Raw genomic sequence first — 18,250 nt, forward strand, 5'->3', positions numbered from 1 at the left:
TTTGAGCCTAAAGTTCTGACTCTGCAATTCTGAGCCAGAACTCACCACATGTAAGTTTCTGCTGCTTATGAAGTTTACCTCTGGAACTCTGCAATATTTATGGTGGAATCACCCCAACTGATGGTTATTTTTGAGCTTAACAGCTCAGATTCCCCCAACACATTGAGGAGGGGGCAAGTTTGCTTTCTGCTGCTCTGAAGACTAGACATGGAGCAGTAGATTCAAATTGCAGGAAAGGAGATTTCAGTCAAACATTAAGAACTTCCTGATGGTAAGACCTGTTTGGCACTGGAATATGCTACCTTGGAGTCTGGTGGAGTCTCCTTCTCTAGAGGTTTTTAAGCAGTGGCTGTATGGCCATCTGTTGGGACTGCTTTAATTGTATGTTCCTGAATGGAACTCTATGACTCTAGAGTTCTGAGGGTAAAAACTGAAGTCTTCTTCTGTGCAATATCTGGTGACATTCCCTCTTCTATGTGACCTTGAAAAGTAAAGGAGCCTTCTTTGTTTTTTAGTCTGGTAACTCTACTTAAACTTCATTTTCCTTCATTTACTTTACAAATGATTTCATCGGTTTAAAAAAGTATTTCCCAGGCAGGTTAAATCATTTTCCAAGGTGGACACTGCCTTAAAAATGTTTGCTTATCTCATTAATGATAATTTGGAAAAAAAATATTAATCATGCTGGTGATGGGAGAGGAAGCAGCACTGCAAATTTAATCAGTTAATCAATCTAATCAGCCAACCCTACCATCTATTCTATAGATATTTGTTTGTGAGGAAGCTTCAATTACAGGTTAAAAAATTGCCCTACAAACTTGCAGCCCATGGAAGCCCAGGGGTTTGAGATACTCCAGAAAGTCTCATGAGTATATAGGATATACATGATGATTACTGATTTACTCCCACTGTAAATTCAGTCAATATTAACCAACAAAGCAAATATTTGACTGCAAGGATGACTGCAAAACAACAGAATGCAAAAACAGTTTTGGTAGTACAAGTCACAGGCAGGTACATTGACTCATTTTAGATCACTTTTGTGTATGCACACACCTACGTGTGAAACATACTAATGGAATATTCTAATTGGAGATATGCCAATGTTAAAAATGACTTGTTTTGAAAAGTAATATTATTACTCTCTATTTTTTTTGAGCAGGCAAGATCACTTTGTTGAACTGCCAGCCATTCACTGTTCATTCAAGTCAAAGTGATGAAGTCATTTTACTTACTCAAGTAAGTAAAGAGGCTGGATGACCATCTATCGGGGGTCCTGCATTTTCCTGCATCTTGGTGGGAGTTGGACCCCACGAGGTCTCTTCCAACTCTTTGATTCTATAAGTGTGATTTCAACATTAGCGAGAGTAGCTTGCTTACTCAAAATGTCCCATGCCAAAGTAGAAATACATAAGGCATCTTGACCAACTGATATCTTGGACCATAGGGGAAAATCTTGTGGGCATTGTATGAGTCTCTGTATACTTCTTCAGAGACAGCAGAATTTTCTCCTTCTCTCCTACATCCCAATGTACCTCCTTAAAATTTGTTTCCATGTCATGCAGAACAGATCTTGAGAGGACATGGGTGTAAGTATGGGGAGATCTCACTCTCAATTCTGCAAACAGAGCTACTTCTACTGGAAAATACATATCATGCTACCCATTTAATTCAATGGAAAATTAGAATTTCAGTGTTGTGACTCATACTGCTGTGACCTATGGAGTCTGTTGGGGGAAATGGGTTGTCATGTATCTGGGTGTGTATTGTGTGTGTGCATAAGTGGGGAGACAACAACATATAGGGTTACCGAGCTTTGTTGATTCAGAAAAATGCATCTGAGATAGAAAAAAAGTTGGGGAGCCCCTAAAGCAGTATCTCAAGTTTTGATGTGATCTATCCTGAGGCAGGAGCCTCATGGACCTTGACTGATGGTGAATAATAAAGCAGATGGATTTTTATTTTGAATGAGTCCCATCTCAAGTTCTTCTCTGGGGCCATCTTGAGACTTCACCAGCATCTCTAAGGCTGAGGGGGATAATCTGCCACTTCCCTACAATTGTGTAGCGAAGATCTAACTTCCACTCCACCAAACCAGATGTCCACTATCCACATACAGTAGGCTCTCAATCAACCGGAATGCTCAAGCAACCAGGACCCAAAATGAAGAAATCATACATTAAACAAAAATGCTGTTTTTATAGTACAGAAAAACAGCAAAACTGTGTTACATTAACTTATTTTTTCTTTGTCTTAATTTGCTTTTAATCAATGTTTTTTAGTATTAATATCAAGTCAATTCATAATTATGGTATAGTATGAGGTAAAGTATTAGGCTGGATCCACACTGTCCTATATTCCAGGATCTGATCCCAGATTATCTGCTTATCCCAGATTATCTGGTAGTATAGACTCATTTAATCCGGTTCAAATCAAATAATCTGAGATCAGGTCCTGGGATATAGGGCAGTGTAGATCCAGCCTTAGTTAGGCCTATTTTTAAGAGTAACTCTCAAGCAACCAGAAACTACATTCATCTCACACCTACCAATCCCCATGGTTGCCGGTTAATTGAGAGTCTACCAATTTATACTCTTCATTTTGAAGCCCCAGATAGGTTGCAGTGATGCCTTGATATTACAACAATGAGTACAATATAAGTAGCCTTCCTAGAATTCCACCTCGCTTTCTAATAAACAGTGAAGTATTATATCTGTCTCCTTCCTTAATGTTTCCTCTGCTGTTTGTCAGGGTAGTAATTTAAGTCTTTTTTTAAAAAAAAAAAAGAACACCCCAAAACGGAGGCTGTAAAAATTAAGCATCTCTGTGACGAATTGGCCTGTGGAATATAGGCATAATATATCGGAGGAACAAATTGACATTTACTGTTTTAATCACGTTATCACCCTAGTGGTAAAACAAACAGGAGCGTAAAATTATAATCGTGATTGTTCGGGTCTCAAGCCTTCTATAAAAACAGAGAGAACATGCAGCCATGCTAATGGTTTCAGAATGCCAGCAGGCATCCACACAGGGGGAGCCAGAGGAAGGCAGCGCTACTAAATGTCAGTTTTATTGACAAGGAGGAAATAATATCTTTAAACATTCCCCAAAAAGACAGGCTTCAAAGTCTTTAATTAATATGCAGCGGAGGTGTCATTTTGGAAAAGTTTCCATCAAAAACCCTAAAAACAATTACTTCATCTAACTCTCTCATTAAAAAAACACCCTGTAATATCTGCACTAAATTCTATTTGCACAGGGGAACATGAGCTCACTGAATTAGCCACGAACTTGGATTTACTATGAATTTTCGCTTCTAGTACAAGCCATGGAATTTGTAATTACAATTAGCTTTCCATATCCATAATTTCTGCATCCACATTTCAACTATCCGTGTCTTGAAAACATTTTTAAAAATTCAAACAAACAAATAAGCTATGATGAAGTTGCCATTTCATATAAGGCTTATCTTTTATAAACTATTGCAATAATAGACTTGATGATAGATTTTGGTACTTACGGGGTGTGTGCTGGAACGAAATCCCATGGGCCTGGGCCCCAGGGTGGCACAGTAGGTTAAACTGCTGAGCTGCTGAACTTGCTGACCAAAAGGTTGGCTGTTCGAATCTGGCAAGCGGGTTGAGCTTCTGCTGTTAGGCCCAGCTTCTGCCAACCTAGTAGTTCGAAAACATGCAAATGTGAGTAGATCAATAGGTACAGCTTCTGTGGGAAGGTAACGGCACTCCGTGCAGTCATGTTGGCCACATGACCTAGGAGGCACTACAGACAACACTGGCTCTTCGGCTTAGAAATGGAGATGAGCCCCACTGTGCTGTTGCACGCTGGGCCTATACATAAGACTGTAGACAGGACATAAATTCTGTGTGCCCAACGGGATGCCGGGGCTGCCTCAGGATTAAAGGCCTTTGGATTTCCTTAAAACAGAGTCTTTAGATTGCTTAAAGGTTCAACAAAGTTCTTTATTATTGAAATCAAACAGGTACTTTAAGGCTTTCTTAATAGTCTATTGGCTCTTTCAATCTTGTCCACAGGGAACAGGCACTATCCTCATAACTGTATTTTAACTAATGGAAAAATCCTTAACCTCTAATCTGGGCAGTCTGTCTTTGCCTCTGTTGGCGTGGAGCCCCTGCACCCGGTACCAACTGCTTCTGGCTTCCGTGAGTGACCCTTACCAAGCAGAGCTTTGTAGACTTCCAGGGGGAAAAGAAGGAGTTCAGGTTTCGGTGATGGCTGGCTGAAGTGCTGTGGGACTAGATTCCCTCAGCAAAGGAGCTGTAAGGCTGTAAAATCCTCGGCCAAGCTATGGGACCTTTTCTCCCCGGCCAAGCTGTAAGGCTGTATATCTCCCGGCCAAGCAGTAGAGCCTCCCCCCCCCCCCCCCGGCCAAGCTGTAGAAGACGAAGCTTTCTATAGGAGCTCTTGGTTTTATGTCCTGTATGAAAGGCTTCTCTGTGTGGACTGCCCAAAATGGCTCCTATTCCCTCCAAAACCCAAAAGGGGGGTGGGACCAGGGAACCTAACGATAATTGACAGGTGGCTTGCCCTATGATTGCAGCCAAAAGAAGCCACCTATCTGCAGAGTCCCTGAAACTTAGGACTACAGCAAACATTCAATGCAAAGCAAATGAAATTGGAGCTCCTAGTACAGCTGTACCTGCACACCCACCTCCCAGAGTCGGACACGATTAGACTTAATGTCAAGGGGAAACTTTTACCTTACTACCATGGGCTCAGTGTATGTATATATGGGCCTATTCATTGCTGTTTCCAGATGCCCCAATAAATATGGTTATTTTTATTTTTGCTGAACCATTCAGTTTGAGAGCTCATAGGTTTATTACTGCTGCTGCTAGGAAAATTAAACCATTTGTACTGCCTTGACATCCACAGGGAACTGTCTATTGCTTTTATCAAAGTAGGATAGTGTTATTTTTGTGTGATTGAGAAAGGAAAGATAAAACCATAGCATGACAGCAGAACATATGGTCCAAGTGCAATCCTAAGCAGCTCTGGCTGAAAGTCTACGGATGATGCCTGGAGAGGTTCTGCCAGTCAGATCAAACAGTACTGAGTTACATGCTTGAACAGCATTAGGCAAAAGTCTATGCCTGCAGGTTAAGGATTTCCCAGGATTTGAAATCATGCATGAAACATCCATAGACAGAAATAGTCAATGGCAAAGGTTGGGAGAATCTGTATCACCCCTGTATTGCATGGGAATTTCTAAATGTAACACAGTATTTTTCCCAGAAAAAAACCAATCTCCACAGTTTTTGTGTTATTCTTTTATAATAAAACTATCAATCACCTATCTAAATTAAAGTTTGTATGTTGGTCTGTCTGTCTGTACCACAAAGGCTGTTATTGGTGACAGTGGCCCTCTGTGATGTCAATGGATTGACTACTGCTTGGTGATGGATTGGCTGTTGCTATATGAAGTAGTCCCTTTCTGATGTCACTTGGAACAAAAAGGTGACAGGTGTATGAGCAGAAGGGATAAAGGTAGGAAACAGAAAGTGAAAAAAGGAAAAAAGAAAGGGAGGAAAGGGAAGGGAGGTCGGGAGGGAGATAGAGAGGAAGGAAGGGAGGGAGGGGGAGAAGAAAGAAAAAAGAGGGAAGGAAGAGAAAAGAAAGGGGAAAGGTATGAGGGGAGGTAAGGAAAAGAAGAGAAAAATAAGAGAAAAGAGGAAGAAGGAATGAAAGAAGGGAGGAAAGGGAGGAAAATAAGGGAAGAGAAAAGGGGGGAGAGAAAGAAAGAAGAGGGGAAAGGTGTATGAGGGAAAGCAAGCGAGGAAGAGAGAAAGGAGGTGGGCAGTGGTATCTCTTAACACCTAAGCCAATGCTGATAGGAATAAATATGCTGGCAGAAATATAAAGACAGAAAAACATGAAACTACAGAAAGAAGTTGCAAACAACAACAACACACAAACAGAAATGGGGAGAAAAAAATAAGACAATTTTTTTACTTTCTTACTGATGGTTATGTATGATAGGTCATATGGCTTCTATACAAAACATTTTGTAGCTATACTTTTACCATTGAGCTATTCTTACAAATTTTCAAGGTGGCCAAAATACTGTAAAAGCACCAAATCCCTCTGATCTTGGAAGTTAAGCAGGATTAGCCTTGGGTGGAAAACTACCAATAAATCCCAGCTGGTATAAGCTATATTTCAGAGCAAGGAGCGGGCAAAATCACCTTTGAGTATTCCTTGCCTAAGAAAACCATACATAATCGTCAAACCCCACTGATGATAATTTTGTCTCTTCTTTCCAAAAAAGGACAATTGCTAGTTCCTTGTGCTTTTTCTTTCTTGTAAAATTACCCACTGAATTGTCTCTAATTAAGATAATTACATATCCATTTCAGCAAGGTCATATCATTTCATTAACCAGTCCTCTAACTGTTCCTACCTTTTCTGTACATATAATAACCTGGCTGCTGTAATTGTAATTAGTCTGATTCTTTCTTATTTTTCTCGATTTGAACAATGTGAGCCTTTCTGTCTAGTAAACATAACATCACAAAGAATCTATTAAACTGTGTCACTTTGGAATGGGAAGTCTAATATCAGCAGAATACTTTGTTAGGCTTTGTTATCACCTCTATTTGTGATTGCTTTTTAGGATGGCCAGTATCACTGCTGCAAACCTTAGATAATCCCTGAGTTACAGATATCCAATTTACAAACAACTCTTATTAAAGAGTGGAGGTGAGACAAGAGGAAGTGGGAGAAACTTTTCCACTCCTGGAAAAGTTGCCATGGGGAAAAGGGTCTCCACTGAAGTTTTATCACCAATCCTTGTTTCCACAACTAGTCAATTTTTTCTAGATCCAATTATCACAGGGACAGAAAGTGAGTTGAAATCTTCTGAACAGGGGCACAGGCAGCCAAACAAACACCACATAGGTGTTAATCCTTCCTTATGTTATATATATATATATATATATATATGGCTGGAGTTCAAAAATTAAAACACATACCTGTTTTGGCGTTGATACAAATTCAACATAAGAACAAACCTACAGAACCTATCTTGTTCATAACATAAGAACAAACCTACAGAACCTATCTTGTTCATAACTTGGGAACTGCCTGTACTGCTTTTGGTCCTCTACATTTGCCGGTTTGACTTTTGCCATTTTGATTATTTATGGATATGATTAAGTTGTTCTTTCGAGGAATCTCAAGGTCCTTTACCCAAAGTTGACCATAGAGCCATGATGGAAGAATGAGAGATTCCTAGACAGAGCATTCCTTGTATCTTTAGGTCTACCACTGCATTTCTATATGGTCAACATCCACCAAAAGTTGACCATATAGTCACACCACATGTGTGTGAAACAGCTGATCAGGGCAGTCGAAAAATGTAGCCACAGACACAAGTGGAAAGCAATTACAATTTGAACTCCTGAGAGGAGATATGATAGCCATGTATAAATATGTGAGAGGAAGCCACAGGGAGGAGAGAGCAAGCTTGTTTTCTGCTTCCCTGGAGACTAGGACGTGGAACAATGGCTTCAAACTACAAGAAAGGAGATTCCATCTGATCATGACTGTGAGAGCCATTCAGCAGTGGAACTCTCTGCCCCGGAGTGTGGTGGAGGCTCCCTCTTTGGAAGCTTTTAAACAGAGGATGGATGGCCATCTGTCGAGGGTGCTTTGAATGCAATATTCCTGCTTCTTGGCAGGGGGTTGGACCGGATGGCCCATATGAGGTCTTTTCCAACTCTATGATTCTATGATTCTCTGCAATCATTCCTTTGTTCTGATCTTGATGATATCAAACAGAGCTTGAATGTATAGTTGGGTGAGGAGAGAGATATGAAATCTGTTTGTGTATACATTGAGATAGCCCCATGATTGCATATATGGTCCAACGGATCTTGGAGAGTCAATAAAAAAAACTTCAGCCAGATGTTTCCTGTTTATTTTGTGAATTTATAAAATCTGCTACAAAGGAAGGTGTCAGAACAGGGAGGGCCATTTTCCAGAATTGACAGGTCTGTGTCTTGACTTACTGTCAGGTTTCATGATTTTTAAGCTCATTGATTTAATTTGAATTTTGATGCTGTCTGGAAGCGCCCCTAGATATTCCTAGAGAGGTGTTCCCTTGGGTTCAAAATGTGTGTGTGTGTGTGTGTGTGGGTGGGTGGGGGTGGTATTCACAATTTGCCACTTTTAGTGGGGTTCTATGTCCCTATCCCTAGTATATATAAAGCTTGTCTGTATTTATTATGTTATGTATTTAAATAGTTACATTTTTATTAGCTGACATCATCCACTTTCTGTGTGCATTTAGTTTTACTTCTGTGGTTGGAATCAAGTGAAACCAAATCATCTGGAAAATACAATGCATGACTGACTCTTTTAAAAAATCACTGTGTCCAGTAAGTGGTGACTATTGTATGATAGTCTATTGTACAGTAATTTGATTTTCAACATACAGTAACTGACTTAATCAACACACATTAAGGGAAGGGAAAATCTTTTCAAGGAAACACTATTTCAGAGCACTAGTCATGCTGGCTGGATGATTCTGGAAGTGCAAAAAAAAGTCACATATCTCCATTCTATATTTTCTTTCTTTTGCAGTAAGAAAGCAACAATAGCAACAATAGATCCAGAAGCAAGTTCAATAGTTATTTTTTCTTCCAGTGGTGCCATAGGAATTAGAGTTGTATGAGATGGAGAGAGAGCAAGTGATGTTTAACAAGTGCTGGCCTTGGCCTATAAAACCCTATACGGTCCTGGCCCAGCTTACCTGTACCTCCCTCATAAGTTCATCCGAGGAGGCCCTGCTCTCGGTCCTGCTGTTTTCACAAGCACGTTTGGCGGGGATGAGGGACAGGGCCTCCTTGGTGGTGGCCCCCTGCCTGTGGAATGCTCTCCCTAGCGACATTAGGTCAGCTTCTTCCCTCCTCTCTTTTAGAAAGAAGTTCAAAACATGGTTTTGGGACCAGGCATTCGGACAGTAGGTATTCACAATGTTTGAACTTTGAGAAGGACAGGCTTTGAACTGATTCGTCGGTCAGTAAATCAGATTTGGATCTGGCTACTTTGAGGAATAATAATGTTTAATGTATTTTAATCTAATGTTTTATTTCTTGAATAATGTTATTGTTATGTATTTTGTATGCTGTACGTTGTCGGCATCGAATTGCTGCTGTTGTAAGCCAACCTGTGTCCCCCTTCAGGGGTTGATAAGGATGGGGTAGAAATGTTGGAAATAAATAAATAAAGCATTCTAAGAGATCCACTAAAATGACATTTGGACTGACAGTCCTTGTACGGCCCTGTCTATACTGTTGTATAAAATCCATATCATCAGCTTTGCATTGGATTATATGGCAGTGTAGACTCATATAACCCAGTTCAAAGCTGATAATGTGGATTTATTTGATTTGATAATTTGGATTATATGGCAGTGTAGAAGGGGCCTTAATTACATAATTATAGCAGTATGATTCCATTGTAAATGCCATGGCAGTATTCTACAGCAGTGGTTCGCAACCTGTGGATCCCTAGATGTTTTGGCCTTCAACTCCAGAAATCCTAACAGCTGGTAAACTGACTGGGATTTCTGGGAGTTGTAGGCCAAAACACCTGGGGACGCACATGTTGAGAACCACTGATCTACAGAGTCATGGGGCTTGCCAGTTAGTAAGCCACTGGAGGTTCCATGGCTGAAATTGGAAATCCCAAGATGTCTTGGGATGTTTCTATGGCAGTTAAAGTGGAATCATGTCATTATAACTGTATGGCATGAAAGAACCTTTAATTCTCAGAATTCCCAGGGCAGAGAAAGCCATGACATTAAAAGCAGAACAAACATTTTTAGCCCAAATATCTGTATAAGAGTAAACCGTTGGACTTTTCATTTTCATTCAAGTCAAGGGATGCAACAGATTTGAAGTCAATGATGTGATGAGTGGCTTGAAGATTTCAATACGTGAAACAATTCACTTGTATACATAGGGGCATGTTTAGCACATCACATCCAAGGCAGTTTCATGCCTCTGTACCTCGAAAATCCCAGAAACATCACCTGAGATGAAACATCAAACAATTTTATGGGAAAGGTGCATTGAAAGACTACAATATCTTTTTTAAAGGATTATGTTGCTGAAGTTGGAGGCTAGTGATTTATAAGGCTCTATCACATTTGAGCTCATAATTATATTTGCCAATAAATTTCTTAGGCAAGCATCATTTGTAATGTTCGTGTTCATTTTATAACAAATGTTGCCATAAACAGCATTTCCCCCACCACACAAAATGAGAGGCTGGCTTGTCAGAATGATCTAGGATAACATAAAAATATGGCACCCCCCTTCAGGTATCAAGAAAATTACCACTGAAATGAGACGCCACAAAAGTCATTTAGGTCTCCATCGAGAGTGGGAGTATATGGAGTGAATTTTGTGCTTAAAGGCCACAATTCTTTGCATCCTTTGATTAGCAATGTTCAAAAGAGGCAAATATTGATTATGAATATGCATGTATTGAGCACATTGGGAGGCAGAATTAAGCATTATGGTTTTCCCTTTGACATTAAGTCTAGTTGAGTCCAACTCTGGGAGGGTGGTGTCCATCTCCATTTCTAAGCTGAAGAGTTGGCATTTCTGAGCCGAAGAGACGCTTCCTAAGTCATGTGTCCAGCATGACTGCATGGAGCACAGTTACTTTCCTGCTGAAGTGGTACCTACTGATCTACTCACATTTGCATGTTTTCGAACTGGTAGGTTGGCAGAAGCTGGGGCTAACAGTGGGCGCTCACCTCACTCCCTGGATTCGAACCGCCAACCTTTTGGTCAGCAAGTTCAGTAGCTCAGTGGCTTAACCCATTGTGCCACTGGGGGCTGCCTTTAGATACTTTTTATTTCCTCTGAAATATAATGCCAAACATGAAAAGAAGTTATATACAGTAGACTCTCAGTTGACCAAAACTCTCAAAGCAACAAGCAAAAAATTGAAGAAATAATACTGCATTCACAAAGCCATTTTTATAATGCAGGAAAACTGTATTACATCAAGTTTGTTTCTCTCTCTCTCTTTATTTGCTTATAACCATAGTATCAGTTAGTTCTGTTTGTAATAGTAATTCCCAAGCAACCAGAAATTACATTTATCAGCATTTAACTGAGATTCCACTGTATACAATTGGTCCAGAGTTTCCTCAACCCACCCTATGCATATTGTTTAAAGAACAATTGCTTTCAAAGAAAGAATTATTGATTATATCGGGCGTTTAGAAAGTGAACTTCTTTTAGCATCTAGCATCAACATATCATATTACTCTACTTCAGCGGTTCTCAACCTGGGGTCCCCAGATGTTTTTGGCCTTCAACACCCAGAAATCCTAACAGCTGGTAAACTGGCTGGGATTTCTGGGAGTTGTAGGCCAAAAACGTCTGGGGACCCCACTTTGAGAACCACTGCTCTACTTGCAAGCACATGCTGATGTGGTATAATGATAAAAAAACCTACAAGTCTCCTTTTTGGGAGGAAAAGGTAAGGTCTCTGGCTTTTTTCCATGTCAGGAGAGAGTTGAGAAACTGCAAGTCACTTCTTTGTTGTTGTTCATTCGTTCAGTTGTCTCCGACTCTTCGTGACCTCATGGACCAGCCCACGCCAGAGCTCCCTGTCAGCCGTCACCACCCCCAGCTCCTTCAAGGTCAGTCCAGTCACTTCAAGGATGCCATCCATCCATCTTGCCCTTGGTCGGCCCCTCTTCCTTTTGCCTTCCACTTTCCCCAGCATAATTGTCTTCTCTAGGCTTTGCTGTCTCCTCATGATGTGGCCAGAGTACTTCAACTTTGTCTCTAGTATCCTTCCCTCCAATGAGCAGTCGGGCTTGGCCATCTGCAAGAATGTTGCTCAGGAGCCATCTGGATGTTTGATGTTTTACCATCCTTGTGGGAGGCGTCTCTCATGTCCCCGCACGAGGAGCTGGAACTGACATAGGGAGCTCAACCTGCTTTCCCTGGATTCAAACCATTGACCTGTCGGTCAGCAGTCCTGCCGGCACAAGGGTTTAACCCATTGCACCACTGGGGCTCCAGGTTTCAGGCTGAGTTTATGCTATCACCCATTTTACAGTGATATGGAATCGGAGACATGTCAGATGAAGTTCCAGACATGAGGACTCCATGGTGTTCCAGGTGACTGCAGGGGGGCTGGAGATCCCTGGGGGTCCTATTTAATTGCTTTCCTTGAGGAACTCTGCAACTAGAAGAGTTCTGCAGACATCATTTCCCAGGGTCTCAGTTTCTATCATCTCATGCCAACCATGTAACTACATTATATGATCAGTGTAGACCCATATGATGCAGTTAAACTGCACTTTATGGCAGTATGTAGATTATGCTCTGGTTGGAATGTTGTCAGGTATTGCAAAAGGATTGCAGTAGCCATCACTATCTAACTTTGTGCCTATTGTTGTGTGCCTTCAAGTGGCTTCTGATTTATGGCAACTCTAAAGGGACACAGGGCTTTCTTGGCATACTTTATTCAGAGTGGGTGTGCCTTTACTTTCCTGTGAGGCTGAATCTGTCACTGTCTGGTTATTGATGGACTCCAGCAGCCATCATCCTCATCCAGTGTTTGTGGATGAAGGTAGTGGCTCACAATTAGGAGAACCTCCTTTTCTGTGCACTGATCCCCAGCACATTGGAAACACCTTTGTTTGCAATGCTGTCAGGCTGAAATGATAGGAATTTTCAGGGGATGGCATTGTCAGTTGTAACAACAGCAATCTAGCTCTGTTGTGGTTATGTTGACAATGCAAGTTCTCATCCAGAGTATATCCCAATTACTTGCATGTTGCTGCTGGGTAGATTTTCCACAATTGCTATAAATGATAAAGTATATGTTTACTATGGCACCAGATTGCTCTGTCTGAATGCTGACATTTGGACTGCCATGCTGTCAAATAAACTTCTGTCCTTCATCACTAACACCTCCAAACCAACACCTCCAGACTATACATTCATTCTGATTTCAAAAAAGCATTCTTAACTGAAATCTCTCTCGGGTGGCATACTGTTATTTGAGCCTTCCAGGAATGCAATTATCCTGTTTCTATGAATTCCTTTCTAGGAATATGCCTATAGTTCCAGGGCTCTCCAAATGGAGTATATGTGCATTCGGACTGTGGTCCTTTTGTGTTTTGTCCTTGTCACTCCTGGGTAACAATAATTGTTTTATTATAGAACACTATACATAGAAAGTCCTCTATATTTAGATGTGAAAGTGAAAGAAATGCTGATGAAACTTCCAATTCCATCAAGAGCAACATCTGTTATGTGACATACCTTGCACCTCTATTTCTCCCCCACATTACAACAGCAGTGAATGCCCCATAAATGCTGCAACATAATATTATTCCCCCCAAAATAAATAATTATACACAGAAAGTTAGGTTCATGCAATATCTCTGCAACAAAAGTATGACCTTGAAGTAAGAGCGCGTACAATAAATACACAGCAAACGGCCATTACTCATTGTACTTCATAAAACAACTAATTTCACAGAGTGGCCCTAGAGTTAATTAGGCACTTGAAATCCATTTTTGCCTATATGAGATTGGGACCATCATCTTTTTAAAGTAAAGTTCGTTGACATTGTGGTGGGCCTGATTTCCTTCATTCTGTCAAAGGCAAACACAACCCTGCTTCTGAAATCACACAATACTCTTTTGCAACGTTTTCAAAGGTTTGGCACCCTAATGCCATTATGTGGGGTAATTATGTAATTGCACATCATTACGCATTCTAGTGACATGATCATGCATGGGTTCCACTAATTGTGTAATTAGAGGTAATTACCACAATTGTGAAAATATATGGTAATGAGGTGATGGGGAAGCAGAAAAAAGTGAAATCAGCATCAAGTCTCATTAATATGCATGTGAGTGCATGAAAAAGGCAAGCCCATAGCCATTTTTTCTCTTTCTCTCCATTTGACCTTCACTTTTAGAGCATGTTTTCGTGTTCATGGGTGGATTTTGGTATCATTGGGGTACTAAGTATTCTGGAGAGTGAAAGTGAACAAAAACCTGGGCTCACGTATCCATGCATCAGTGTAAGTATCGGACCTTAAAGGTAAAGGTAAATATTTTCCCCAACATTAAGTCTAGTTGTTTCCAACTCTGCAAGGTGGTGCTCATCTCCAGTTCTAAACTGAAGAGCTGTAGACACCTCCAAGGTCATGTGGCCAGCATGACTGCATGGAGCATCGTTACCTTTCCGCTGAAGCAATACCCATTGATCTCACATTTGCTTGGTTTCGAACTGCTAGATTGGCAGAAGCTGGGGCTAACAGTTGGATCTCACCCTGCTCCCTGGATTCGAACCGCCAACCTTTTGGTCAGTAAGTTCAGCAGCTCAGCAGTTTAACCTGCTGCATCACCAGGGGCCCATTGGACCTTATATCTTATCAAGAAAAGGTCCTTGCCTGAAAGGCAGACTGAAACAAGCCTGTTACTGCCTATGAGTGCATGCCTTCTCATTCCTATGACTGACATTTAATGTCAATTCTTTCTCAATTCAAATGAATTCCAAACTACAAGAAAATAGAGTCCGCCTAAATATTAGGAAGAGTTTTCTTATTGTTAGAGCTCTTCAACAGCAACATATACTGCTTGTGAGTATGTGGAAGTCTCTTCTCTTGAGATTTTGAAGCTGAGGCTGGATGGCCATCTCTTGCTGCATGGCAGGAGGCTGGACTAGATGGCCCTTGAGGTCTCTTCCAACTCTAGGATTCCATGATCCAGTTCCCTGGATCCATGTACCAACTACGTAAAAAAAATAATCTCATTTTTGGAATAAATTGCATAAGAGAGTTTTTTGCAAAGCAATGAGGCCATGGCCTGTGACTGACCTGGTCTGAATTAACTTCTCAACAGCTTGTATGCTAATCACACTTGGAACTTTATGGCATTGAAGTTGTGAACCGGCACAGTAGCAAGCAGTTAATGATCTCTGTAACACAATTATGTGCAATATATTTGCTAATCCACATTTCCTTATGATGTAGCCATTGGGGCATGGCCCTAAGACGGTATTTGTGCAATTGATCAGAACACTTATGTAGTAGTATCAATAGCACCCAACATAGCACTTCTAATTTGGGACAAAAAACTAGTTATAATTGAATTGTAATTATAAAAAGTAACTTTTTAAGAAATAGTAACTAGATAATTATACTAGGTAACTATTTCTTAGTAGTAATTGATTGTCAAATGTAATTATAAAAGTAACTTTATTTAATGTAATTCAGATTAACATGTGTCAAAATAATCCAAATCTAATTAAAGATACAGGATTCCATTCCAGTTTCCCTAAACTGTAAACCTTGCAGTGTAAATGAGTTAACAGTTTAAAAGATGAAAGCTGTGATCTTTTATGCCCACTTACCAACTTCTTGGATGGCTGTTTTTAAAGAATAAGCGGTTTCAACTGTAGTTCTAAACCCCTACAAATAGTTGATGATAACTGAATTACAAAACTGATTTCTCTTAGAAGTAACTATTATTCAGTGTAGTTAATTATAATTTGGATTGTAGAGGTTTCAGACTGTGAATGGGCTCCTGTAATGTTAATTAGAGGCAAATTATTTGAATGCGTGTGAGAGAGAGAGTCTTACATTACTTTAAAAATATTTTGGAAAAAAGTTACTTTTTATACAATTCAATTATAACTAACTTTTTGTCCAAAATTAATAGTGCTATCAGATCCTGGGTGCCCAGATCCACTGCACATACCATGCCCCTTTCAGCTTGATTACGGGAAGGTGTGGAACAGCAAGGGTATCACACAATGTTGTGCAAAAGAGATCACCAACTGCTACTGTATGATGTAAGAGCTGTAGAGCAGTTCATTCATTACAGGTTAGTTAGTTACAGGCCATGCCTTCATTGCTTCATTTACTATTTTCTCTATGTATTGTAATTTGTCCTATTGATCTGTTTGATTTGATTTTACCTTTTGGATTTTATGTGTGATTGATACTATGATTTTTTTTCTTGTTGAAAGCAGCCCCAAGTCCCCAAGGGAAGAGGAGGCAGGATATAAATAAAGCTTTATTATTTATTATTATTTGAAAGAAGCTCACATTTCAATTGTGGTTACTCCAAAAACTAGGCCTTTCTACAGAGTTGCAACATGGATCTGGGGCACTCAAATAAGAGTATCCTAGAGTTAAAACTGTCCAGTCCTAACCCCATTCTGCCATGCAGGAAAATATAATCAAAGCACTCATGACGGATAGCCATCCCGCCTCTATTTAAAAACCTCCAGGGACAGAGACTCCACCATCCTGTGAGGCAGCATATTCCACTGCTGAAAAGCACTTACCGTTAGGAAGCTCTTTCTAATGTTTTGGTGGACTCTCCTTTTCTGTAATCCGAATCCATTTGCACTGAGAAAGAATTGAGCACAAACCATAGTCATAGGAATAAAAAGTCAGCCACTAGAGTTTTGCAGTTTGCCCAAAAGGCATGTAGTTTTGGAGTCCATTGTCGGCTAGCCCCTTGTTCTGTTTACTAAGAAATTATTTGAATCAGGAGGGCTGTTGCCATTTCAATTCGGCAAATATTTGGTCCATTGACTACAATGCAAAACTTTAAAGGCTCAATCTTCAGTCATGTTGAGGCCTATCCACATGAAACCTACCTCAGTTTTAAACCCCATTTACTACTGCAGGCCTGCCACGTTTCAAAACAATTCACCAATCTACTGATTTTAAAGAATTATTTTAAGTTTTAACCATAACATTTTTTTAAAATAAGACAAACTGCAAGACAGGGTTCTGGGAATTGTAGTTACCGGTTGTGTTCATTCTCAGCTAATCAAAGCTGGACACAACCAGGCTTTTTATTGGCAGAGAATCAGAGAGAAAGAAAAACTTCAACTCCCATCAAATTGGAACCTTTTTCCACCAATGGTGGACTTGCAAGAATATCAAAAAATTCTGGAAGGAAGTGCATTTAGCAACACAAAAAATAATAAAAACCAAAATCCCCCCAGCTCCCAGAGACTTATTTACTTAGTATTACAAAAATAAAGTTAGATATAAACCAAGATAAGATACTCTTCCTTTTAGGCACCGCAGCCAGATTGCTAATTGCAAAAGTTTGGAAACAAACCAATATCCCAAGTATCAAAGACTGGATCCTAAAGGTCTTTGACTTAATTCAGATGGATAGCCTTTCACAAAGACTGAGCAATACTCAAAAGAAGACAAACTGGGATGGTTTCAAGGAGTTTATTGCTAACAGAAATCCTACACTAAAGATAGACTTGTCCAACATTTGAAAATCTAGAAACAAGATGAGGCCGAGTAGGCAGCAGTGACGGACAACTTTTGAAAATGCAACAGACATGAAAAGTTGAGAGGACAAAACTGATGGATAACATCACTTCATATCAGAACTATGAGAAACAACCTTGGAAGACATTGGGAAGTCCGGCACAATTTTTTTCCTCTTCTTTGTCTCCTTTCTAACTATCTACTCTACTTTCCTACTTTCCTATAACACTTTTATGTTTTCTCCCACTTTCACTGTTTATATTAAAAAAAAACACAATAAAAACTAAATTTAAAAAAATCAGAGAGAAAGAAAAACTTCAACTCCCATCATGCTCTGAGAGGAACTTAGAGACTTTCCAATGTCTACCCCATGCAAGTGATGCTGGGAAAGCGAGTTCCCAGCAAGGCCCTCTCTGGAGGAAGAGCCCAGGGAACTTTTCCAATTCCAAAAGAAATGGACACTTGGTTTCCAGGGAAGGAGAAAAGACACTGCAGGTAATCTCATATTCTTCAGGAGCCCCATGACAGACTCCTGCCTCAGGTATATTGCAGACTTAACCCCATCCTCTCCAAAAGCTGATAAAATCCAGCTCTCTTAATTCGTTTTGCCGGGTTTTGCGGCTCTCTCTTCCCTGTTCTGTTTTCGGAGATTATATAAAGCAGACCACCAAATATTACAAATCATTTACATGCAAACTGATTCAAGCCCAAGCCTATCAGCCACTCATAAGCAAATATGAGCTTATTTATTGTAACAATGATGGGATAAAATACTGAATGCCCAATTTGTTAAATAAGTCTTTTCTGCTTGGACTACAGACTTCTTTTTTTTACAAAAGTAATATTGGAATCATGGAACACATTCACACTTCACAATCATTTCCACTGTTGTGGTTCAACCCTGGG

The sequence above is a fragment of the Anolis sagrei genome, chromosome 1 (assembly GCF_037176765.1).
Source record: "Anolis sagrei isolate rAnoSag1 chromosome 1, rAnoSag1.mat, whole genome shotgun sequence".
NCBI classification, from domain to species: Eukaryota; Metazoa; Chordata; class Lepidosauria; order Squamata; family Dactyloidae; genus Anolis; species Anolis sagrei.